The following is a 25,276-nucleotide window of genomic DNA, read 5'->3' as shown; positions in this document are numbered from 1 at the left end:
CTCTAATATATGGTGACTTTTATGATTCCCTAGGCCAAACGTAAGCACCTTCCTTCTTTTTTTATTTTTTTCAATAAAGGAGACATAAAATTACATATCTCGCCCAACGTGGGGCTCGAACCCATGACCCTGAGATTAAGAGTCTCATGCTCTACCGACTGAGCTAGCCGGGCTGATTCCTACATGCATTATGCTCTGACTTTGGATGCAAAGGGTGGATGGAGAGAGCTTGCAAAGCTCTCTATCTTGGTTTAACTATTTAATATAATATATAAATTTACCTTCTTAAACAAGAGAAAAATCAGATCACTTTACCCTATAGAACTCACCCTGTAATGAAAAGTCTTCAAGTCTGCATTCCGAGAGAGCTTTGTGGAAGCAAAGGGTGGACAGAGGGAAAGAGGGAACTCGCAAAGCTCTCTATCTTAATGTATGATATAAAATTGACCTTCTTAAACAAGAGAAAAATCATATCACTTTACCCTATAAGATTCAAGCAATCCACCCTGTAATGAAACGTCTCCAGGTTGGCATTCCTAGACTCGTAAAACAATCAGAAACAGTGAAGGATATAATGGGCCATAGTAGCTCTTGTTCCACAGTGAGATCTAGTTTTGATTTTAATCCCTTAGTTTCTGTCCAGGTGATAAGATTTGAAAATCTCCATTTTTGGATCATAACGAGAAGTCTCCAAGTCTGCATTTCTAGAGTCGTAAAACAATTAGAAATGGTGAAGGAAATGATGGGCCATAGTAGCTCTTGTCTGACAGTGGGGTTTAATTTAGATTGTATTCAGTTAGACTGTGTCCAGTAACATGTGATTAGCATTGAAAACCTACCCCTTTTGGATTGTTTCATTTCTCCTGGCCTGATGGTGAAAGAGATCATAGACCCTAGTTGCTTATGTTGGAAGGTGAGATTTAGCTCCACTGAACCATATAAAGTTGCCTTCTTAAACAATGGCTTCATTGCTCTTATGGAAATAATATGACTTAATTCCTTATATTCTAAGGTAGCAATTTGTTAACACATCTCGCCCAACGTGGGGCTCGAACCCACGACCCTGAGATTAAGAGTATAATTCACCCTGTAATGAAAAGTCTTCAAGTCTGCATTCCGAGAGAGCTTTGCGGAAGCAAAGGGTGGACAGAGGGAAAGAGGGAACTCGCAAAGCTCTCTATCTTAATGTATGATATAAAATTTACCTTCTTAAACAAGAGAAAAATCATATCACTTTACCCTATAAGATTCAAGCAATCCACCCTGTAATGAAACGTCTCCAGGTTGGCATTCCTAGACTCGTAAAACAATCAGAAACAGTGAAGGATATAATGGGCCATAGTAGCTCTTGTTCCACAGTGAGATCTAGTTTTGATTTTAATCCCTTAGTTTCTGTCCAGGTGATAAGATTTGAAAATCTCCCCTTTTTCGATCATAACGAGAAGTCTCCAAGTCTGCATTTCTAGAGTCGTAAAACAATTAGAAATGGTGAAGGAAATGATGGGCCATAGTAGCTCTTGTCTGACAGTGGGGTTTAATTTAGATTGTATTCAGTTAGACTGTGTCCAGTAACATGTGATTAGCATTGAAAACCTACCCCTTTTGGATTGTTTCATTTCTCCTGGCCTGATGGTGAAAGAGATCATAGACCCTAGTTGCTTATGTTGGAAGGTGAGATTTAGCTCCACTGAACCATATAAAGTTGCCTTCTTAAACAATGGCTTCATTGCTCTTATGGAAATTATATGACTTAATTCCTTATATTCTAAGGTAGCAATTTGTTAACACATCTCGCCCAACGTGGGTCTCGAACCCACGACCCTGAGATTAAGAGTATAATTCACCCTTTAATGAAAAGTCTTCAAGTCTGTATTCCGAGAGAGCTTTGCGGAAGCAAAGGGTGGACAGAGGGAAAGAGGGAACTCGCAAAGCTCTCTATCTTAATGTATGATATAAAATTTACCTTCTTAAACAAGAGAAAAATCATATCACTTTACCCTATAAGATTCAAGCAATCCAACCTGTAATGAAACGTCTCCAGGTTGGCATTCCTAGACTCGTAAAACAATCAGAAACAGTGAAGGATATAATGGGCCATAGTAGCTCTTGTTCCACAGTGAGATCTAGTTTTGATTTTAATCCCTTAGTTTCTGTCCAGGTGATAAGATTTGAAAATCTCCCCTTTTTGGATCATAACGAGAAGTCTCCAAGTCTGCATTTCTAGAGTCGTAAAACAATTAGAAATGGTGAAGGAAATGATGGGCCATAGTAGCTCTTGTCTGACAGTGGGGTTTAATTTAGATTGTATTCAGTTAGACTGTGTCCAGTAACATGTGATTAGCATTGAAAACCTACCCCTTTTGGATTGTTTCATTTCTCCTGGCCTGATGGTGAAAGAGATCATAGACCCTAGTTGCTTATGTTGGAAGGTGAGATTTAGCTCCACTGAAACATATAAAGTTGCATTCTTAAACAATGGCTTCATTGCTCTTATGGAAATAATATGACTTAATTCCTTATATTCTAAGGTAGCATTTTGTTAACATGTTCCCCTGCTAGGTTGTGTCCACTGGTTTATGGTTAGATTTGAAAATCTCCCTCTACTAAAATGTTTTGTAAGAATTCCTCAATCGTCTTACAACAATTAAATTGCTTGACACACTTTTCCAAAGAACTACACTCCTGTTTCTTCACCTTCTATGTTTTTCAAATATACAATCTGCTCTAATATATGGTGACTTTTATGATTCCCTAGGCCAAACGTAAGCACCTTCCTTCTTTTTTAATTTTTTTCAATAAAGGAGACATAAAATTACATATCTCGCCCAACGTGGGGCTCGAATCCACGACCCTGAGATTAAGAGTCTCATGCTCTACCGACTGAGCTAGCCGGGCTGATTCCTACATGCATTATGCTCTGACTTCAGATGCAAAGGGTGGATGGAGAGAGCTTGCAAAGCTCTCTATCTTGGTTTAACTATTTAATATAATATATAAATTTACCTTCTTAAACAAGAGAAAAATCAGATCACTTTACCCTATAGAACTCACCCTGTAATGAAAAGTCTTCAAGTCTGCATTCCGAGAGAGCTTTGCGGAAGCAAAGGGTGGACAGAGGGAAAGAGGGAACTCGCAAAGCTCTCTATCTTAATGTATGATATAAAATTTACCTTCTTAAACAAGAGAAAAATCATATCACTTTACCCTATAAGATTCAAGCAATCCACCCTGTAATGAAACGTCTCCAGGTTGGCATTCCTAGACTCGTAAAACAATCAGAAACAGTGAAGGATATAATGGGCCATAGTAGCTCTTGTTCCACAGTGAGATCTAGTTTTGATTTTAATCCCTTAGTTTCTGTCCAGGTGATAAGATTTGAAAATCTCCCCTTTTTGGATCATAACGAGAAGTCTCCAAGTCTGCATTTCTAGAGTCGTAAAACAATTAGAAATGGTGAAGGAAATGATGGGCCATAGTAGCTCTTGTCTGACAGTGGGGTTTAATTTAGATTGTATTCAGTTAGACCGTGTCCAGTAACATGTGATTAGCATTGAAAACCTACCCCTTTTGGATTGTTTCATTTCTCCTGGCCTGATGGTGAAAGAGATCATAGACCCTAGTTGCTTATGTTGGAAGGTGAGATTTAGCTCCACTGAACCATATAAAGTTGCCTTCTTAAACAATGGCTTTTTTTGCTCTTATGGAAATAATATGACTTAATTCCTTATATTCTAAGGTAGCAATTTGTTAACACATCTCGCCCAACGTGTGGCTCGAAGCCACGACCCTGAGATTAAGAGTATAATTCACCCTGTAATGAAAAGTCTTCAAGTCTGCATTCCGAGAGAGCTTTGCGGAAGCAAAGGGTGGACAGAGGGAAAGAGGGAACTCGCAAAGCTCTCTATCTTAATGTATGATATAAAATTTACCTTCTTAAACAAGAGAAAAATCATATCACTTTACCCTATGAGATTCAAGCAATCCAACCTGTAATGAAACGTCTCCAGGTTGGCATTCCTAGACTCGTAAAACAATCAGAAACAGTGAAGGATATAATGGGCCATAGTAGCTCTTGTTCCACAGTGAGATCTAGTTTTGATTTTAATCCCTTAGTTTCTGTCCAGGTGATAAGATTTGAAAATCTCCCCTTTTTGGATCATAACGAGAAGTCTCCAAGTCTGCATTTCTAGAGTCGTAAAACAATTAGAAATGGTGAAGGAAATGATGGGCCATAGTAGCTCTTGTCTGACAGTGGGGTTTAATTTAGATTGTATTCAGTTAGACTGTGTCCAGTAACATGTGATTAGCATTGAAAACCTACCCCTTTTGGATTGTTTCATTTCTCCTGGCCTGATGGTGAAAGAGATCATAGACCCTAGTTGCTTATGTTGGAAGGTGAGATTTAGCTCCACTGAACCATATAAAGTTGCCTTCTTAAACAATGGCTTCATTGCTCTTATGGAAATAATATGACTTAATTCCTTATATTCTAAGGTAGCAATTTGTTAACACATCTCGCCCAACGTGGGTCTCGAACCCACGACCCTGAGATTAAGAGTATAATTCACCCTGTAATGAAAAGTCTTCAAGTCTGCATTCCGAGAGAGCTTTGCGGAAGCAAAGGGTGGACAGAGGGAAAGAGGGAACTCGCAAAGCTCTCTATCTTAATGTATGATATAAAATGTACCTTCTTAAACAAGAGAAAAATCATATCACTTTACCCTATAAGATTCAAGCAATCCACCCTGTAATGAAACGTCTCCAGGTTGGCATTCCTAGACTCGTAAAACAATCAGAAACAGTGAAGGATATAATGGGCCATAGTAGCTCTTGTTCCACAGTGAGATCTAGTTTTGATTTTAATCCCTTAGTTTCTGTCCAGGTGATAAGATTTGAAAATCTCCCCTTTTTGGATCATAACGAGAAGTCTCCAAGTCTGCATTTCTAGAGTCGTAAAACAATTAGAAATGGTGAAGGAAATGATGGGCCATAGTAGCTCTTGTCTGACAGTGGGGTTTAATTTAGATTGTATTCAGTTAGACTGTGTCCAGTAACATGTGATTAGCATTGAAAACCTACCCCTTTTGGATTGTTTCATTTCTCCTGGCCTGATGGTGAAAGAGATCATAGACCCTAGTTGCTTATGTTGGAAGGTGAGATTTAGCTCCACTGAACCATATAAAGTTGCCTTCTTAAACAATGGCTTCATTGCTCTTATGGAAATAATATGACTTAATTCCTTATATTCTAAGGTAGCAATTTGTTAACACATCTCGCCCAACGTGGGTCTCGAACCCACGACCCTGAGATTAAGAGTATAATTCACCCTTTAATGAAAAGTCTTCAAGTCTGCATTCCGAGAGAGCTTTGCGGAAGCAAAGGGTGGACAGAGGGAAAGAGGGAACTCGCAAAGCTCTCTATCTTAATGTATGATATAAAATTTACCTTCTTAAACAAGAGAAAAATCATATCACTTTACCCTATAAGATTCAAGCAATCCAACCTGTAATGAAACGTCTCCAGGTTGGCATTCCTAGACTCGTAAAACAATCAGAAACAGTGAAGGATATAATGGGCCATAGTAGCTCTTGTTCCACAGTGAGATCTAGTTTTGATTTTAATCCCTTAGTTTCTGTCCAGGTGATAAGATTTGAAAATCTCCCCTTTTTGGATCATAACGAGAAGTCTCCAAGTCTGCATTTCTAGAGTCGTAAAACAATTAGAAATGGTGAAGGAAATGATGGGCCATAGTAGCTCTTGTCTGACAGTGGGGTTTAATTTAGATTGTATTCAGTTAGACTGTGTCCAGTAACATGTGATTAGCATTGAAAACCTACCCCTTTTGGATTGTTTCATTTCTCCTGGCCTGATGGTGAAAGAGATCATAGACCCTAGTTGCTTATGTTGGAAGGTGAGATTTAGCTCCACTGAAACATATAAAGTTGCATTCTTAAACAATGGCTTCATTGCTCTTATGGAAATAATATGACTTAATTCCTTATATTCTAAGGTAGCATTTTGTTAACATGTTCCCCTGCTAGGTTGTGTCCACTGGTTTATGGTTAGATTTGAAAATCTCCCTCTACTAAAATGTTTTGTAAGAATTCCTCAATCGTCTTACAACAATTAAATTGCTTGACACACTTTTCCAAAGAACTACACTCCTGTTTCTTCACCTTCTATGTTTTTCAAATATACAATCTGCTCTAATATATGGTGACTTTTATGATTCCCTAGGCCAAACGTAAGCACCTTCCTTCTTTTCTAATTTTTTTCAATAAAGGAGACATAAAATTACATATCTCGCCCAACGTGGGGCTCGAACCCACGACCCTGAGATTAAGAGTCTCATGCTCTACCGACTGAGCTAGCCGGGCTGATTCCTACATGCATTATGCTCTGACTTCGGATGCAAAGGGTGGATGGAGAGAGCTTGCAAAGCTCTCTATCTTGGTTTAACTATTTAATATAATATATAAATTTACCTTCTTAAACAAGAGAAAAATCAGATCACTTTACCCTATAGAACTCACCCTGTAATGAAAAGTCTTCAAGTCTGCATTCCGAGAGAGCTTTGCGGAAGCAAAGGGTGGACAGAGGGAAAGAGGGAACTCGCAAAGCTCTCTATCTTAATGTATGATATAAAATTTACCTTCTTAAACAAGAGAAAAATCATATCACTTTACCCTATAAGATTCAAGCAATCCACCCTGTAATTGAAACGTCTCCAGGTTGGCATTCCTAGACTCGTAAAACAATCAGAAACAGTGAAGGATATAATGGGCCATAGTAGCTCTTGTTCCACAGTGAGATCTAGTTTTGATTTTAATCCCTTAGTTTCTGTCCAGGTGATAAGATTTGAAAATCTCCCCTTTTTGGATCATAACGAGAAGTCTCCAAGTCTGCATTTCTAGAGTCGTAAAACAATTAGAAATGGTGAAGGAAATGATGGGCCATAGTAGCTCTTGTCTGACAGTGGGGTTTAATTTAGATTGTATTCAGTTAGACTGTGTCCAGTAACATGTGATTAGCATTGAAAACCTACCCCTTTTGGATTGTTTCATTTCTCCTGGCCTGATGGTGAAAGAGATCATAGACCCTAGTTGCTTATGTTGGAAGGTGAGATTTAGCTCCACTGAACCATATAAAGTTGCCTTCTTAAACAATGGCTTAATTGCTCTTATGGAAATAATATGACTTAATTCCTTATATTCTAAGGTAGCATTTTGTTAACATGTTCCCCTGCTAGGTTGTGTCCACTGGTTTATGGTTAGATTTGAAAATCTCCCTCTACTAAAATGTTTTGTAAGAATTCCTCAATCGTCTTACAACAATTAAATTGCTTGACACACTTTTCCAAAGAACTACACTCCTGTTTCTTCACCTTCTATGTTTTTCAAATATACAATCTGCTCTAATATATGGTGACTTTTATGATTCCCTAGGCCAAACGTAAGCACCTTCCTTCTTTTCTAATTTTTTTCAATAAAGGAGACATAAAATTACATATCTCGCCCAACGTGGGGCTCGAACCCACGACCCTGAGATTAAGAGTCTCATGCTCTACCGACTGAGCTAGCCGGGCTGATTCCTACATGCATTATGCTCTGACTTCGGATGCAAAGGGTGGATGGAGAGAGCTTGCAAAGCTCTCTATCTTGGTTTAACTATTTAATATAATATATAAATTTACCTTCTTAAACAAGAGAAAAATCAGATCACTTTACCCTATAGAACTCACCCTGTAATGAAAAGTCTTCAAGTCTGCATTCCGAGAGAGCTTTGCGGAAGCAAAGGGTGGACAGAGGGAAAGAGGGAACTCGCAAAGCTCTCTATCTTAATGTATGATATAAAATTTACCTTCTTAAACAAGAGAAAAATCATATCACTTTACCCTATAAGATTCAAGCAATCCACCCTGTAATGAAACGTCTCCAGGTTGGCATTCCTAGACTCGTAAAACAATCAGAAACAGTGAAGGATATAATGGGCCATAGTAGCTCTTGTTCCACAGTGAGATCTAGTTTTGATTTTAATCCCTTAGTTTCTGTCCAGGTGATAAGATTTGAAAATCTCCCCTTTTTGGATCATAACGAGAAGTCTCCAAGTCTGCATTTCTAGAGTCGTAAAACAATTAGAAATGGTGAAGGAAATGATGGGCCATAGTAGCTCTTGTCTGACAGTGGGGTTTAATTTAGATTGTATTCAGTTAGACTGTGTCCAGTAACATGTGATTAGCATTGAAAACCTACCCCTTTTGGATTGTTTCATTTCTCCTGGCCTGATGGTGAAAGAGATCATAGACCCTAGTTGCTTATGTTGGAAGGTGAGATTTAGCTCCACTGAACCATATAAAGTTGCCTTCTTAAACAATGCCTTCATTGCTCTTATGGAAATAATATGACTTAATTCCTTATATTCTAAGGTAGCAATTTGTTAACATGTTCCCCTGCTAGGTTGTGTCCACTGGTTTATGGTTAGATTTGAAAATCTCCCTCTACTAAAATGTTTTGTAAGAATTCCTCAATCGTCTTACAACAATTAAATTGCTTGACACACTTTTCCAAAGAACTACACTCCTGTTTCTTCACCTTCTATGTTTTTCAAATATACAATCTGCTCTAATATATGGTGACTTTTATGATTCCCTAGGCCAAACGTAAGCACCTTCCTTCTTTTCTAATTTTTTTCAATAAAGGAGACATAAAATTACATATCTCGCCCAACGTGGGGCTCGAACCCACGACCATGAGATTAAGAGTCTCATGCTCTACCGACTGAGCTAGCCGGGCTGATTCCTACATGCATTATGCTCTGACTTCGGATGCAAAGGGTGGATGGAGAGAGCTTGCAAAGCTCTCTATCTTGGTTTAACTATTTAATATAATATATAAATTTACCTTCTTAAACAAGAGAAAAATCAGATCACTTTACCCTATAGAACTCACCCTGTAATGAAAAGTCTTCAAGTCTGCATTCCGAGAGAGCTTTGCGGAAGCAAAGGGTGGACAGAGGGAAAGAGGGAACTCGCAAAGCTCTCTATCTTAATGTATGATATAAAATTTACCTTCTTAAACAAGAGAAAAATCATATCACTTTACCCTATGAGATTCAAGCAATCCAACCTGTAATGAAACGTCTCCAGGTTGGCATTCCTAGACTCGTAAAACAATCAGAAACAGTGAAGGATATAATGGGCCATAGTAGCTCTTGTTCCACAGTGAGATCTAGTTTTGATTTTAATCCCTTAGTTTCTGTCCAGGTGATAAGATTTGAAAATCTCCCCTTTTTGGATCATAACGAGAAGTCTCCAAGTCTGCATTTCTAGAGTCGTAAAACAATTAGAAATGGTGAAGGAAATGATGGGCCATAGTAGCTCTTGTCTGACAGTGGGGTTTAATTTAGATTGTATTCAGTTAGACTGTGTCCAGTAACATGTGATTAGCATTGAAAACCTACCCCTTTTGGATTGTTTCATTTCTCCTGGCCTGATGGTGAAAGAGATCATAGACCCTAGTTGCTTATGTTGGAAGGTGAGATTTAGCTCCACTGAACCATATAAAGTTGCCTTCTTAAACAATGGCTTAATTGCTCTTATGGAAATAATATGACTTAATTCCTTATATTCTAAGGTAGCAATTTGTTAACACATCTCGCCCAACGTGGGGCTCGAACCCACGACCCTGAGATTAAGAGTATAATTCACCCTGTAATGAAAAGTCTTCAAGTCTGCATTCCGAGAGAGCTTTGCGGAAGCAAAAGGTGGACAGAGGGAAAGAGGGAACTCGCAAAGCTCTCTATCTTAATGTATGATATAAAATTTACCTTCTTAAACAAGAGAAAAATCATATCACTTTACCCTATAAGATTCAAGCAATCCAACCTGTAATGAAACGTCTCCAGGTTGGCATTCCTAGACTCGTAAAACAATCAGAAACAGTGAAGGATATAATGGGCCATAGTAGCTCTTGTTCCACAGTGAGATCTAGTTTTGATTTTAATCCCTTAGTTTCTGTCCAGGTGATAAGATTTGAAAATCTCCCCTTTTTGGATCATAACGAGAAGTCTCCAAGTCTGCATTTCTAGAGTCGTAAAACAATTAGAAATGGTGAAGGAAATGATGGGCCATAGTAGCTCTTGTCTGACAGTGGGGTTTAATTTAGATTGTATTCAGTTAGACTGTGTCCAGTAACATGTGATTAGCATTGAAAACCTACCCCTTTTGGTGTGTTTCATTTCTCCTGGCCTGATGGTGAAAGAGATCATAGACCCTAGTTGCTTATGTTGGAAGGTGAGATTTAGCTCCACTGAAACATATAAAGTTGCATTCTTAAACAATGGCTTCATTGCTCTTATGGAAATAATATGACTTAATTCCTTATATTCTAAGGTAGCATTTTGTTAACATGTTCCCCTGCTAGGTTGTGTCCACTGGTTTATGGTTAGATTTGAAAATCTCCCTCTACTAAAATGTTTTGTAAGAATTCCTCAATCGTCTTACAACAATTAAATTGCTTGACACACTTTTCCAAAGAACTACACTCCTGTTTCTTCACCTTCTATGTTTTTCAAATATACAATCTGCTCTAATATATGGTGACTTTTATGATTCCCTAGGCCAAACGTAAGCACCTTCCTTCTTTTTTTATTTTTTTCAATAAATGAGACATAAAATTACATATCTCGCCCAACGTGGGGCTCGAACCCACGACCCTGAGATTAAGAGTCTCATGCTCTACCGACTGAGCTAGCCGGGCTGATTCCTACATGCATTATGCTCTGACTTCGGATGCAAAGGGTGGATGGAGAGATCTTGCAAAGCTCTCTATCTTGGTTTAACTATTTAATATAATATATAAATTTACCTTCTTAAACAAGAGAAAAATCAGATCACTTTACCCTATAGAACTCACCCTGTAATGAAAATTCTTCAAGTCTGCATTCCGAGAGAGATTTGCGGAAGCAAAGGGTGGACAGAGGGAAAGAGGGAACTCGCAAAGCTCTCTATCTTAATGTATGATATAAAATTTACCTTCTTAAACAAGAGAAAAATCATATCACTTTACCCTATAAGATTCAAGCAATCCAACCTGTAATGAAACGTCTCCAGGTTGGCATTCCTAGACTCGTAAAACAATCAGAAACAGTGAAGGATATAATGGGCCATAGTAGCTCTTGTTCCACAGTGAGATCTAGTTTTGATTTTAATCCCTTAGTTTCTGTCCAGGTGATAAGATTTGAAAAACTCCCCTTTTTGGATCATAACGAGAAGTCTCCAAGTCTGCATTTCTAGAGTCGTAAAACAATTAGAAATGGTGAAGGAAATGATGGGCCATAGTAGCTCTTGTCTGACAGTGGGGTTTAATTTAGATTGTATTCAGTTAGACTGTGTCCAGTAACATGTGATTAGCATTGAAAACCTACCCCTTTTGGATTGTTTCATTTCTCCTGGCCTGATGGTGAAAGAGATCATAGACCCTAGTTGCTTATGTTGGAAGGTGAGATTTAGCTCCACTGAACCATATAAAGTTGCCTTCTTAAACAATGGCTTCATTGCTCTTATGGAAATAATATGACTTAATTCCTTATATTCTAAGGTAGCAATTTGTTAACACATCTCGCCCAACGTGGGGCTCGAACCCACGACCCTGAGATTAAGAGTATAATTCACCCTGTAATGAAAAGTCTTCAAGTCTGCATTCCGAGAGAGCTTTGCGGAAGCAAAGGGTGGACAGAGGGAAAGAGGGAACTCGCAAAGCTCTCTATCTTAATGTATGATATAAAATTTACCTTCTTAAACAAGAGAAAAATCATATCACTTTACCCTATAAGATTCAAGCAATCCAACCTGTAATGAAACGTCTCCAGGTTGGCATTCCTAGACTCATAAAACAATCAGAAACAGTGAAGGATATAATGGGCCATAGTAGCTCTTGTTCCACAGTGAGATCTAGTTTTGATTTTAATCCCTTAGTTTCTGTCCAGGTGATAAGATTTGAAAATCTCCCCTTTTTGGATCATAACGAGAAGTCTCCAAGTCTGCATTTCTAGAGTCGTAAAACAATTAGAAATGGTGAAGGAAATGATGGGCCATAGTAGCTCTTGTCTGACAGTGGGGTTTAATTTAGATTGTATTCAGTTAGACTGTGTCCAGTAACATGTGATTAGCATTGAAAACCTACCCCTTTTGGATTGTTTCATTTCTCCTGGCCTGATGGTGAAAGAGATCATAGACCCTAGTTGCTTATGTTGGAAGGTGAGATTTAGCTCCACTGAACCATATAAAGTTGCATTCTTAAACAATGGCTTCATTGCTCTTATGGAAATAATATGACTTAATTCCTTATATTCTAAGGTAGCATTTTGTTAACATGTTCCCCTGCTAGGTTGTGTCCACTGGTTTATGGTTAGATTTGAAAATCTCCCTCTACTAAAATGTTTTGTAAGAATTCCTCAATCGTCTTACAACAATTAAATAGCTTGACACACTTTTCCAAAGAACTACACTCCTGTTTCTTCACCTTCTATGTTTTTCAAATATACAATCTGCTCTAATATATGGTGACTTTTATGATTCCCTAGGCCAAACGTAAGCACCTTCCTTCTTTTTTTATTTTTTTCAATAAAGGAGACATAAAATTACATATCTCGCCCAACGTGGGGCTCGAACCCACGACCCTGAGATTAAGAGTCTCATGCTCTACCGACTGAGCTAGCCGGGCTGATTCCTACATGCATTATGCTCTGACTTCAGATGCAAAGGGTGGATGGAGAGAGCTTGCAAAGCTCTCTATCTTGGTTTAACTATTTAATATAATATATAAATTTACCTTCTTAAACAAGAGAAAAATCAGATCACTTTACCCTATAGAACTCACCCTGTAATGAAAAGTCTTCAAGTCTGCATTCCGAGAGAGCTTTGTGGAAGCAAAGGGTGGACAGAGGGAAAGAGGGAACTCGCAAAGCTCTCTATCTTAATGTATGATATAAAATTTACCTTCTTAAACAAGAGAAAAATCATATCACTTTACCCTATAAGATTCAAGCAATCCACCCTGTAATGAAACGTCTCCAGGTTGGCATTCCTAGACTCGTAAAACAATCAGAAACAGTGAAGGATATAATGGGCCATAGTAGCTCTTGTTCCACAGTGAGATCTAGTTTTGATTTTAATCCCTTAGTTTCTGTCCAGGTGATAAGATTTGAAAATCTCCCCTTTTTGGATCATAACGAGAAGTCTCCAAGTCTGCATTTCTAGAGTCGTAAAACAATTAGAAATGGTGAAGGAAATGATGGGCCATAGTAGCTCTTGTCTGACAGTGGGGTTTAATTTAGATTGTATTCAGTTAGACTGTGTCCAGTAACATGTGATTAGCATTGAAAACCTACCCCTTTTGGATTGTTTCATTTCTCCTGGCCTGATGGTGAAAGAGATCATAGACCCTAGTTGCTTATGTTGGAAGGTGAGATTTAGCTCCACTGAACCATATAAAGTTGCCTTCTTAAACAATGGCTTCATTGCTCTTATGGAAATAATATGACTTAATTCCTTATATTCTAAGGTAGCAATTTGTTAACACATCTCGCCCAACGTGGGGCTCGAACCCACAACCCTGAGATTAAGAGTATAATTCACCCTGTAATGAAAAGTCTTCAAGTCTGCATTCCGAGAGAGCTTTGCAGAAGCAAAGGGTGGACAGAGGGAAAGAGGGAACTCGCAAAGCTCTCTATCTTAATGTATGATATAAAATTTACCTTCTTAAACAAGAGAAAAATCATATCACTTTACCCTATAAGATTCAAGCAATCCAACCTGTAATGAAACGTCTCCAGGTTGGCATTCCTAAGGTGAGATTTAGCTCCACTGAACCATATAAAGTTGCATTCTTAAACAATGGCTTCATTGCTCTTATGGAAATAATATGACTTAATTCCTTATATTCTAAGGTAGCATTTTGTTAACATGTTCCCCTGCTAGGTTGTGTCCACTGGTTTACGGTTAGATTTGAAAATCTCCCTCTACTAAAATGTTTTGTAAGAATTCCTCAATCGTCTTACAACAATTAAATAGCTTGACACACTTTTCCAAAGAACTACACTCCTGTTTCTTCACCTTCTATGTTTTTCAAATATACAATCTGCTCTAATATATGGTGACTTTTATGATTCCCTAGGCCAAACATAAGCACCTTCCTTCTTTTTTTATTTTTTTCAATAAAGGAGACATAAAATTACATATCTCGCCCAACGTGGGGCTCGAACCCACGACCCTGAGATTAAGAGTCTCATGCTCTACCGACTGAGCTAGCCGGGCTGATTCCTACATGCATTATGCTCTGACTTCAGATGCAAAGGGTGGATGGAGAGAGCTTGCAAAGCTCTCTATCTTGGTTTAACTATTTAATATAATATATAAATTTACCTTCTTAAACAAGAGAAAAATCAGATCACTTTACCCTATAGAACTCACCCTGTAATGAAAAGTCTTCAAGTCTGCATTCCGAGAGAGCTTTGCGGAAGCAAAGGGTGGACAGAGGGAAAGAGGGAACTCGCAAAGCTCTCTATCTTAATGTATGATATAAAATTTACCTTCTTAAACGAGAGAAAAATCATATCACTTTACCCTATAAGATTCAAGCAATCCACCCTGTAATGAAACGTCTCCAGGTTGGCATTCCTAGACTCGTAAAACAATCAGAAACAGTGAAGGATATAATGGGCCATAGTAGCTCTTGTTCCACAGTGAGATCTAGTTTTGATTTTAATCCCTTAGTTTCTGTCCAGGTGATCAGATTTGAAAATCTCCCCTTTTTGGATCATAACGAGAAGTCTCCAAGTCTGCATTTCTAGAGTCGTAAAACAATTAGAAATGGTGAAGGAAATGATGGGCCATAGTAGCTCTTGTCTGACAGTGGGGTTTAATTTAGATTGTATTCAGTTAGACTGTGTCCAGTAACATGTGATTAGCATTGAAAACCTACCCCTTTTGGATTGTTTCATTTCTCCTGGCCTGATGGTGAAAGAGATCATAGACCCTAGTTGCTTATGTTGGAAGGTGAGATTTAGCTCCACTGAACCATATAAAGTTGCCTTCTTAAACAATGGCTTCATTGCTCTTATGGAAATAATATGACTTAATTCCTTATATTCTAAGGTAGCAATTTGTTAACACATCTCGCCCAACGTGGGGCTCGAACCCACGACCCTGAGATTAAGAGTATAATTCACCCTGTAATGAAAAGTCTTCAAGTCTGCATTCCGAGAGAGCTTTGTGGAAGCAAAGGGTGGACAGAGGGAAAGAGGGAACTCGCAAAGCTCTCTATCTTAATGTATGATATAAAATTTACCTTCTTAAACAAGAGAAAAATCATATCACTTTACCCTATAAGATTCAAGCAATCCAACCTGTAATGAAACGTCTCCAGGTTGGCATTCCTAGACTCGTAAAACAATCAGAAACAGTGAAGGATATAATGGGCCATAGTAGCTCTTGTTCCACAGTGAGATCTAGTTTTGATTTTAATCCCTTAGTTTCTGTCCAGGTGATAAGATTTGAAAATCTCCCCTTTTTGGATCATAACGAGAAGTCTCCAAGTCTGCATTTCTAGAGTCGTAAAACAATTAGAAATGGTGAAGGAAATGATGGGCCATAGTAGCTCTTGTCTGACAGTGGGGTTTAATTTAGATTGTATTCAGTTAGACTGTGTCCAGTAACATGTGATTAGCATTGAAAACCTACCCCTTTTGGATTGTTTCATTTCTCCTGGCCTGATGGTGAAAGAGATCATAGACCCTAGTTGCTTATGTTGGAAGGTGAGATTTAGCTCCACTGAACCATATAAAGTTGCATTCTTAAACAATGGCTTCATTGCTCTTATGGAAATAATATGACTTAATTCCTTATATTCTAAGGTAGCATTTTGTTAACATGTTCCCCTGCTAGGTTGTGTCCACTGGTTTATGGTTAGATTTGAAAATCTCCCTCTACTAAAATGTTTTGTAAGAATTCCTCAATCGTCTTACAACAATTAAATAGCTTGACACACTTTTCCAAAGAACTACACTCCTGTTTCTTCACCTTCTATGTTTTTCAAATATACAATCTGCTCTAATATATGGTGACTTTTATGATTCCCTAGGCCAAACGTAAGCACCTTCCTTCTTTTTTTATTTTTTTCAATAAAGGAGACATAAAATTACATATCTCGCCCAACGTGGGGCTCGAACCCACGACCCTGAGATTAAGAGTCTCATGCTCTACCGACTGAGCTAGCCGGGCTGATTCCTACATGCATTATGCTCTGACTTCAGATGCAAAGGGTGGATGGAGAGAGCTTGCAAAGCTCTCTATCTTGGTTTAACTATTTAATATAATATATAAATTTACCTTCTTAAACAAGAGAAAAATCAGATCACTTTACCCTATAGAACTCACCCTGTAATGAAAAGTCTTCAAGTCTGCATTCCGAGAGAGCTTTGCGGAAGCAAAGGGTGGACAGAGGGAAAGAGGGAACTCGCAAAGCTCTCTATCTTAATGTATGATATAAAATTTACCTTCTTAAACAAGAGAAAAATCATATCACTTTACCCTATAAGATTCAAGCAATCCAACCTGTAATGAAACGTCTCCAGGTTGGCATTCCTAGACTCGTAAAACAATCAGAAACAGTGAAGGATATAATGGGCCATAGTAGCTCTTGTTCCACAGTGAGATCTAGTTTTGATTTTAATCCCTTAGTTTCTGTCCAGGTGATAAGATTTGAAAATCTCCCCTTTTTGGATCATAACGAGAAGTCTCCAAGTCTGCATTTCTAGAGTCGTAAAACAATTAGAAATGGTGAAGGAAATGATGGGCCATAGTAGCTCTTGTCTGACAGTGGGGTTTAATTTAGATTGTATTCAGTTAGACTGTGTCCAGTAACATGTGATTAGCATTGAAAACCTACCCATTTTGGATTGTTTCATTTCTCCTGGCCTGATGGTGAAAGAGATCATAGACCCTAGTTGCTTATGTTGGAAGGTGAGATTTAGCTCCACTGAACCATATAAAGTTGCCTTCTTAAACAATGGCTTCATTGCTCTTATGGAAATAATATGACTTAATTCCTTATATTCTAAGGTAGCAATTTGTTAACACATCTCGCCCAACGTGGGGCACGAACCCACGACCCTGAGATTAAGAGTATAATTCACCCTGTAATGAAAAGTCTTCAAGTCTGCATTCCGAGAGAGCTTTGTGGAAGCAAAGGGTGGACAGAGGGAAAGAGGGAACTCGCAAAGCTCTCTATCTTAATGTATGATATAAAATTTACCTTCTTAAACGAGAGAAAAATCATATCACTTTACCCTATAAGATTCAAGCAATCCACCCTGTAATGAAACGTCTCCAGGTTGGCATTCCTAGACTCGTAAAACAATCAGAAACAGTGAAGGATATAATGGGCCATAGTAGCTCTTGTTCCACAGTGAGATCTAGTTTTGATTTTAATCCCTTAGTTTCTGTCCAGGTGATCAGATTTGAAAATCTCCCCTTTTTGGATCATAACGAGAAGTCTCCAAGTCTGCATTTCTAGAGTCGTAAAACAATTAGAAATGGTGAAGGAAATGATGGGCCATAGTAGCTCTTGTCTGACAGTGGGGTTTAATTTAGATTGTATTCAGTTAGACTGTGTCCAGTAACATGTGATTAGCATTGAAAACCTACCCCTTTTGGATTGTTTCATTTCTCCTGGCCTGATGGTGAAAGAGATCATAGACCCTAGTTGCTTATGTTGGAAGGTGAGATTTAGCTCCACTGAACCATATAAAGTTGCATTCTTAAACAATGGCTTCATTGCTCTTATGGAAATAATATGACTTAATTCCTTATATTCTAAGGTAGCATTTTGTTAACATGTTCCCCTGCTAGGTTGTGTCCACTGGTTTATGGTTAGATTTGAAAATCTCCCTCTACTAAAATGTTTTGTAAGAATTCCTCAATCGTCTTACAACAATTAAATAGCTTGACACACTTTTCCAAAGAACTACACTCCTGTTTCTTCACCTTCTATGTTTTTCAAATATACAATCTGCTCTAATATATGGTGACTTTTATGATTCCCTAGGCCAAACGTAAGCACCTTCCTTCTTTTTTTATTTTTTTCAATAAAGGAGACATAAAATTACATATCTCGCCCAACGTGGGGCTCGAACCCACGACCCTGAGATTAAGAGTCTCACGCTCTACCGACTGAGCTAGCCGGGCTGATTCCTACATGCATTATGCTCTGACTTCAGATGCAAAGGGTGGATGGAGAGAGCTTGCAAAGCTCTCTATCTTGGTTTAACTATTTAATATAATATATAAATTTACCTTCTTAAACAAGAGAAAAATCAGATCACTTTACCCTATAGAACTCACCCTGTAATGAAAAGTCTTCAAGTCTGCATTCCGAGAGAGCTTTGCGGAAGCAAAGGGTGGACAGAGGGAAAGAGGGAACTCGCAAAGCTCTCTATCTTAATGTATGATATAAAATTTACCTTCTTAAACAAGAGAAAAATCATATCACTTTACCCTATAAGATTCAAGCAATCCAACCTGTAATGAAACGTCTCCAGGTTGGCATTCCTAGACTCGTAAAACAATCAGAAACAGTGAAGGATATAATGGGCCATAGTAGCTCTTGTTCCACAGTGAGATCTAGTTTTGATTTTAATCCCTTAGTTTCTGTCCAGGTGATAAGATTTGAAAATCTCCCCTTTTTGGATCATAACGAGAAGTCTCCAAGTCTGCATTTCTAGAGTCGTAAAACAATTAGAAATGGTGAAGGAAATGATGGGCCATAGTAGCTCTTGTCTGACAGTGGGGTTTAATTTAGATTGTATTCAGTTAGACTGTGTCCAGTAACATGTGATTAGCATTGAAAACCTACCCATTTTGGATTGTTTCATTTCTCCTGGCCTGATGGTGAAAGAGATCATAGACCCTAGTTGCTTATGTTGGAAGGTGAGATTTAGCTCCACTGAACCATATAAAGTTGCCTTCTTAAACAATGGCTTCATTGCTCTTATGGAAATAATATGACTTAATTCCTTATATTCTAAATGTTTTGTAAGAATTCCTCAATCGTCTTACAACAATTAAATTGCTTGACACACTTTTCCAAAGAACTACACTCCTGTTTCTTCACCTTCTATGTTTTTCAAATATACAATCTGCTCTAATATATGGTGACTTTTATGATTCCCTAGGCCAAACGTAAGCACCTTCCTTGGAGAGAGCTTGCAAAGCTCTCTATCTTGGTTTAACTATTTAATATAATATATAAATTTACCTTCTTAAACAAGAGAAAAATCAGATCACTTTACCCTATAGAACACACCCTGTAATGAAAAGTCTTCAAGTCTGCATTCCGAGAGAGCTTTGCGGAAGCAAAGGGTGGACAGAGGGAAAGAGGGAACTCGCAAAGCTCTCTATCTTAATGTATGATATAAAATTTACCTTCTTAAACAAGAGAAAAATCATATCACTTTACCCTATAAGATTCAAGCAATCCACCCTGTAATGAAACGTCTCCAGGTTGGCATTCCTAGACTCGTAAAACAATCAGAAACAGTGAAGGATATAATGGGCCATAGTAGCTCTTGTTCCACAGTGAGATCTAGTTTTGATTTTAATCCCTTAGTTTCTGTCCAGGTGATCAGATTTGAAAATCTCCCCTTTTTGGATCATAACGAGAAGTCTCCAAGTCTGCATTTCTAGAGTCGTAAAACAATTAGAAATGGTGAAGGAAATGATGGGCCATAGTAGCTCTTGTCTGACAGTGGGGTTTAATTTAGATTGTATTCAGTTAGACTGTGTCCAGTAACATGTGATTAGCATTGAAAACCTACCCCTTTTGGATTGTTTCATTTCTCCTGGCCTGATGGTGAAAGAGATCATAGACCCTAGTTGCTTATGTTGGAAGGTGAGATTTAGCTCCACTGAACCATATAAAGTTGCCTTCTTAAACAATGGCTTCATTGCTCTTATGGAAATAATATGACTTAATTCCTTATATTCTAAGGTAGCATTTTGTTAACATGTTCCCCTGCTAGGTTGTGTCCACTGGTTTATGGTTAGATTTGAAAATCTCCCTCTACTAAAATGTTTTGTAAGAATTCCTCAATCGTCTTACAACAATTAAATTGCTTGACACACTTTTCCAAAGAACTACACTCCTGTTTCTTCACCTTCTATGTTTTTCAAATATACAATCTGCTCTAATATATGGTGACTTTTATGATTCCCTAGGCCAAACATAAGCACCTTCCTTCTTTTTTTATTTTTTTCAATAAAGGAGACATAAAATTACATATCTCGCCCAACATGTGGCTCGAACCCACGACCCTGAGATTAAGAGTCTCATGCTCTACCGACTGAGCTAGCCGGGCTGATTCCTACATGCATTATGCTCTGACTTCGGATGCAAAGGGTGGATGGAGAGAGCTTGCAAAGCTCTCTATCTTGGTTTAACTATTTAATATAATATATAAATTTACCTTCTTAAACAAGAGAGAAATCAGATCACTTTACCCTATAGAACTCACCCTGTAATGAAAAGTCCTCAAGTCTGCATTCCGAGAGAGCTTTGCGGAAGCAAAGGGTGGACAGAGGGAAAGAGGGAACTCGCAAAGCTCTCTATCTTAATGTATGATATAAAATTTACCTTCTTAAACAAGAGAAAAATCATATCACTTTACCCTATAAGATTCAAGCAATCCACCCTGTAATGAAACGTCTCCAGGTTGGCATTCCTAGACTCGTAAAACAATCAGAAACAGTGAAGGATATAATGGGCCATAGTAGCTCTTGTTCCACAGTGAGATCTAGTTTTGATTTTAATCCCTTAGTTTCTGTCCAGGTGATAAGATTTGAAAATCTCCCCTTTTTGGATCATAACGAGAAGTCTCCAAGTCTGCATTTCTAGAGTCGTAAAACAATTAGAAATGGTGAAGGAAATGATGGGCCATAGTAGCTCTTGTCTGACAGTGGGGTTTAATTTAGATTGTATTCAGTTAGACTGTGTCCAGTAACATGTGATTAGCATTGAAAACCTACCCCTTTTGGATTGTTTCATTTCTCCTGGCCTGATGGTGAAAGAGATCATAGACCCTAGTTGCTTATGTTGGAAGGTGAGATTTAGCTCCACTGAACCATATAAAGTTGCCTTCTTAAACAATGGCTTCATTGCTCTTATGGAAATAATATGACTTAATTCCTTATATTCTAAGGTAGCAATTTGTTAACACATCTCGCCCAACGTGGGGCTCGAACCCACGACCCTGAGATTAAGAGTATAATTCACCCTGTAATGAAAAGTCTTCAAGTCTGCATTCCGAGAGAGCTTTGTGGAAGCAAAGGGTGGACAGAGGGAAAGAGGGAACTCGCAAAGCTCTCTATCTTAATGTATGATATAAAATTTACCTTCTTAAACAAGAGAAAAATCATATCACTTTACCCTATAAGATTCAAGCAATCCAACCTGTAATGAAACATCTCCAGGTTGGCATTCCTAGACTCGTAAAACAATCAGAAACAGTGAAGGATATAATGGGCCATAGTAGCTCTTGTTCCACAGTGAGATCTAGTTTTGATTTTAATCCCTTAGTTTCTGTCCAGGTGATAAGATTTGAAAATCTCCCCTTTTTGGATCATAACGAGAAGTCTCCAAGTCTGCATTTCTAGAGTCGTAAAACAATTAGAAATGGTGAAGGAAATGATGGGCCATAGTAGCTCTTGTCTGACAGTGGGGTTTAATTTAGATTGTATTCAGTTAGACTGTGTCCAGTAACATGTGATTAGCATTGAAAACCTACCCCTTTTGGATTGTTTCATTTCTCCTGGCCTGATGGTGAAAGAGATCATAGACCCTATTTGCTTATGTTGGAAGGTGAGATTTAGCTCCACTGAACCATATAAAGTTGCCTTCTTAAACAATGGCTTCATTGCTCTTATGGAAATAATATGACTTAATTCCTTATATTCTAAGGTAGCATTTTGTTAACATGTTCCCCTGCTAGGTTGTGTCCACTGGTTTATGGTTAGATTTGAAAATCTCCCTCTACTAAAATGTTTTGTAAGAATTCCTCAATCGTCTTACAACAATTAAATTGCTTGACACACTTTTCCAAAGAACTACACTCCTGTTTCTTCACCTTCTATGTTTTTCAAATATACAATCTGCTCTAATATATGGTGACTTTTATGATTCCCTAGGCCAAACGTAAGCACCTTCCTTCTTTTTTTATTTTTTTCAATAAAGGAGAAATAAAATTATATATCTCGCCCAACGTGGGGCTCGAACCCACGACCCTGAGATTAAGAGTCTCATGCTCTTCAAACTGAGCTAGCCGGGCTGATTCCTACATGCATTATGCTCTGACTTCAGATGCAAAGGGTGGATGGAGAGAGCTTGCAAAGCTCTCTATCTTGGTTTAACTATTTAATATAATATATAAATTTACCTTCTTAAACAAGAGAAAAATCAGATCACTTTACCCTATAGAACTCACCCTGTAATGAAAAGTCTTCAAGTCTGCATTCCGAGAGAGCTTTGCGGAAGCAAAGGGTGGACAGAGGGAAAGAGGGAACTCGCAAAGCTCTCTATCTTAATATATGATATAAAATTTACCTTCTTAAACAAGAGAAAAATCATACCACTTTACCCTATAAGATTCAAGCAATCCAACCTGTAATGAAACGTCTCCAGGTTGGCATTCCTAGACTCGTAAAACAATCAGAAACAGTGAAGGATATAATGGGCCATAGTAGCTCTTGTTCCACAGTGAGATCTAGTTTTGATTTTAATCCCTTAGTTTCTGTCCAGGTGATAAGATTTGAAAATCTCCCCTTTTTGGATCATAACGAGAAGTCTCCAAGTCTGCATTTCTAGAGTCGTAAAACAATTAGAAATGGTGAAGGAAATGATGGGCCATAGTAGCTCTTGTCTGACAGTGGGGTTTAATTTAGATTGTATTCAGTTAGACTGTGTCCAGTAACATGTGATTAGCATTGAAAACCTACCCATTTTGGATTGTTTCATTTCTCCTGGCCTGATGGTGAAAGAGATCATAGACCCTAGTTGCTTATGTTGGAAGGTGAGATTTAGCTCCACTGAACCATATAAAGTTGCCTTCTTAAACAATGGCTTCATTGCTCTTATGGAAATAATATGACTTAATTCCTTATATTCTAAGGTAGCAATTTGTTAACACATCTCGCCCAACGTGGGGCACGAACCCACGACCCTGAGATTAAGAGTATAATTCACCCTGTAATGAAAAGTCTTCAAGTCTGCATTCCGAGAGAGCTTTGTGGAAGCAAAGGGTGGACAGAGGGAAAGAGGGAACTCGCAAAGCTCTCTATCTTAATGTATGATATAAAATTTACCTTCTTAAACAAGAGAAAAATCATATCACTTTACCCTATAAGATTCAAGCAATCCAACCTGTAATGAAACGTCTCCAGGTTGGCATTCCTAGACTCGTAAAACAATCAGAAACAGTGAAGGATATAATGGGCCATAGTAGCTCTTGTTCCACAGTGAGATCTAGTTTTGATTTTAATCCCTTAGTTTCTGTCCAGGTGATAAGATTTGAAAATCTCCCCTTTTTGGATCATAACGAGAAGTCTCCAAGTCTGCATTTCTAGAGTCGTAAAACAATTAGAAATGGTGAAGGAAATGATGGGCCATAGTAGCTCTTGTCTGACAGTGGGGTTTAATTTAGATTGTATTCAGTTAGACTGTGTCCAGTAACATGTGATTAGCATTGAAAACCTACCCCTTTTGGATTGTTTCATTTCTCCTGGCCTGATGGTGAAAGAGATCATAGACCCTAGTTGCTTATGTTGGAAGGTGAGATTTAGCTCCACTGAACCATATAAAGTTGCCTTCTTAAACAATGGCTTCATTGCTCTTATGGAAATAATATGACTTAATTCCTTATATTCTAAATGTTTTGTAAGAATTCCTCAATCGTCTTACAACAATTAAATTGCTTGACACACTTTTCCAAAGAACTACACTCCTGTTTCTTCACCTTCTATGTTTTTCAAATATACAATCTGCTCTAATATATGGTGACTTTTATGATTCCCTAGGCCAAACGTAAGCACCTTCCTTGGAGAGAGCTTGCAAAGCTCTCTATCTTGGTTTAACTATTTAATATAATATATAAATTTACCTTCTTAAACAAGAGAAAAATCAGATCACTTTACCCTATAGAACACACCTTGTAATGAAAAGTCTTCAAGTCTGCATTCCGAGAGAGCTTTGCGGAAGCAAAGGGTGGACAGAGGGAAAGAGGGAACTCGCAAAGCTCTCTATCTTAATGTATGATATAAAATTTACCTTCTTAAACAAGAGAAAAATCATATCACTTTACCCTATAAGATTCAAGCAATCCACCCTGTAATGAAACGTCTCCAGGTTGGCATTCCTAGACTCGTAAAACAATCAGAAACAGTGAAGGATATAATGGGCCATAGTAGCTCTTGTTCCACAGTGAGATCTAGTTTTGATTTTAATCCCTTAGTTTCTGTCCAGGTGATCAGATTTGAAAATCTCCCCTTTTTGGATCATAACGAGAAGTCTCCAAGTCTGCATTTCTAGAGTCGTAAAACAATTAGAAATGGTGAAGGAAATGATGGGCCATAGTAGCTCTTGTCTGACAGTGGGGTTTAATTTAGATTGTATTCAGTTAGACTGTGTCCAGTAACATGTGATTAGCATTGAAAACCTACCCCTTTTGGATTGTTTCATTTCTCCTGGCCTGATGGTGAAAGAGATCATAGACCCTAGTTGCTTATGTTGGAAGGTGAGATTTAGCTCCACTGAACCATATAAAGTTGCCTTCTTAAACAATGGCTTCATTGCTCTTATGGAAATAATATGACTTAATTCCTTATATTCTAAGGTAGCATTTTGTTAACATGTTCCCCTGCTAGGTTGTGTCCACTGGTTTATGGTTAGATTTGAAAATCTCCCTCTACTAAAATGTTTTGTAAGAATTCCTCAATCGTCTTACAACAATTAAATTGCTTGACACACTTTTCCAAAGAACTACACTCCTGTTTCTTCACCTTCTATGTTTTTCAAATATACAATCTGCTCTAATATATGGTGACTTTTATGATTCCCTAGGCCAAACATAAGCACCTTCCTTCTTTTTTTATTTTTTTCAATAAAGGAGACATAAAATTACATATCTCGCCCAACATGTGGCTCGAACCCACGACCCTGAGATTAAGAGTCTC

At 38.1% G+C, this 25,276-nt stretch overlaps 9 non-coding genes across 9 annotated transcripts; all 9 read right to left on the bottom strand.

The window, feature by feature from the left end:
- Positions 1-100: 100 nt before the first annotated feature.
- Positions 101-173, bottom strand: TRNAK-CUU (transfer RNA lysine (anticodon CUU)). Its single transcript has one exon. It is a non-coding gene; the product is annotated as a tRNA-Lys (tRNA).
- Positions 174-6,304: 6,131 nt separating this feature from the next.
- TRNAK-CUU (transfer RNA lysine (anticodon CUU)) lies at positions 6,305-6,377 on the bottom strand. The gene has a single exon. It is a non-coding gene; the product is annotated as a tRNA-Lys (tRNA).
- Positions 6,378-7,512: 1,135 nt separating this feature from the next.
- TRNAK-CUU (transfer RNA lysine (anticodon CUU)) lies at positions 7,513-7,585 on the bottom strand. The gene has a single exon. It is a non-coding gene; the product is annotated as a tRNA-Lys (tRNA).
- A 1,134-nt stretch (positions 7,586-8,719) lies between these two features.
- On the bottom strand, positions 8,720-8,792 carry TRNAK-CUU (transfer RNA lysine (anticodon CUU)). The gene has a single exon. It is a non-coding gene; the product is annotated as a tRNA-Lys (tRNA).
- Positions 8,793-10,684: 1,892 nt separating this feature from the next.
- Positions 10,685-10,757, bottom strand: TRNAK-CUU (transfer RNA lysine (anticodon CUU)). The gene has a single exon. It is a non-coding gene; the product is annotated as a tRNA-Lys (tRNA).
- Positions 10,758-12,649: 1,892 nt separating this feature from the next.
- Positions 12,650-12,722, bottom strand: TRNAK-CUU (transfer RNA lysine (anticodon CUU)). Its single transcript has one exon. It is a non-coding gene; the product is annotated as a tRNA-Lys (tRNA).
- A 1,519-nt stretch (positions 12,723-14,241) lies between these two features.
- TRNAK-CUU (transfer RNA lysine (anticodon CUU)) lies at positions 14,242-14,314 on the bottom strand. The gene has a single exon. It is a non-coding gene; the product is annotated as a tRNA-Lys (tRNA).
- Positions 14,315-16,206: 1,892 nt separating this feature from the next.
- On the bottom strand, positions 16,207-16,279 carry TRNAK-CUU (transfer RNA lysine (anticodon CUU)). The gene has a single exon. It is a non-coding gene; the product is annotated as a tRNA-Lys (tRNA).
- Positions 16,280-18,171: 1,892 nt separating this feature from the next.
- On the bottom strand, positions 18,172-18,244 carry TRNAK-CUU (transfer RNA lysine (anticodon CUU)). Its single transcript has one exon. It is a non-coding gene; the product is annotated as a tRNA-Lys (tRNA).
- Between the last annotated feature and the right edge of the window lie 7,032 nt (positions 18,245-25,276).

Source organism: Pelobates fuscus, chromosome 2 (assembly GCF_036172605.1).
Source record: "Pelobates fuscus isolate aPelFus1 chromosome 2, aPelFus1.pri, whole genome shotgun sequence".
NCBI classification, from domain to species: Eukaryota; Metazoa; Chordata; class Amphibia; order Anura; family Pelobatidae; genus Pelobates; species Pelobates fuscus.
Note: the sequence above shows the minus strand (reverse complement) of the source record. Positions and strands in the feature narration are given on the sequence as shown.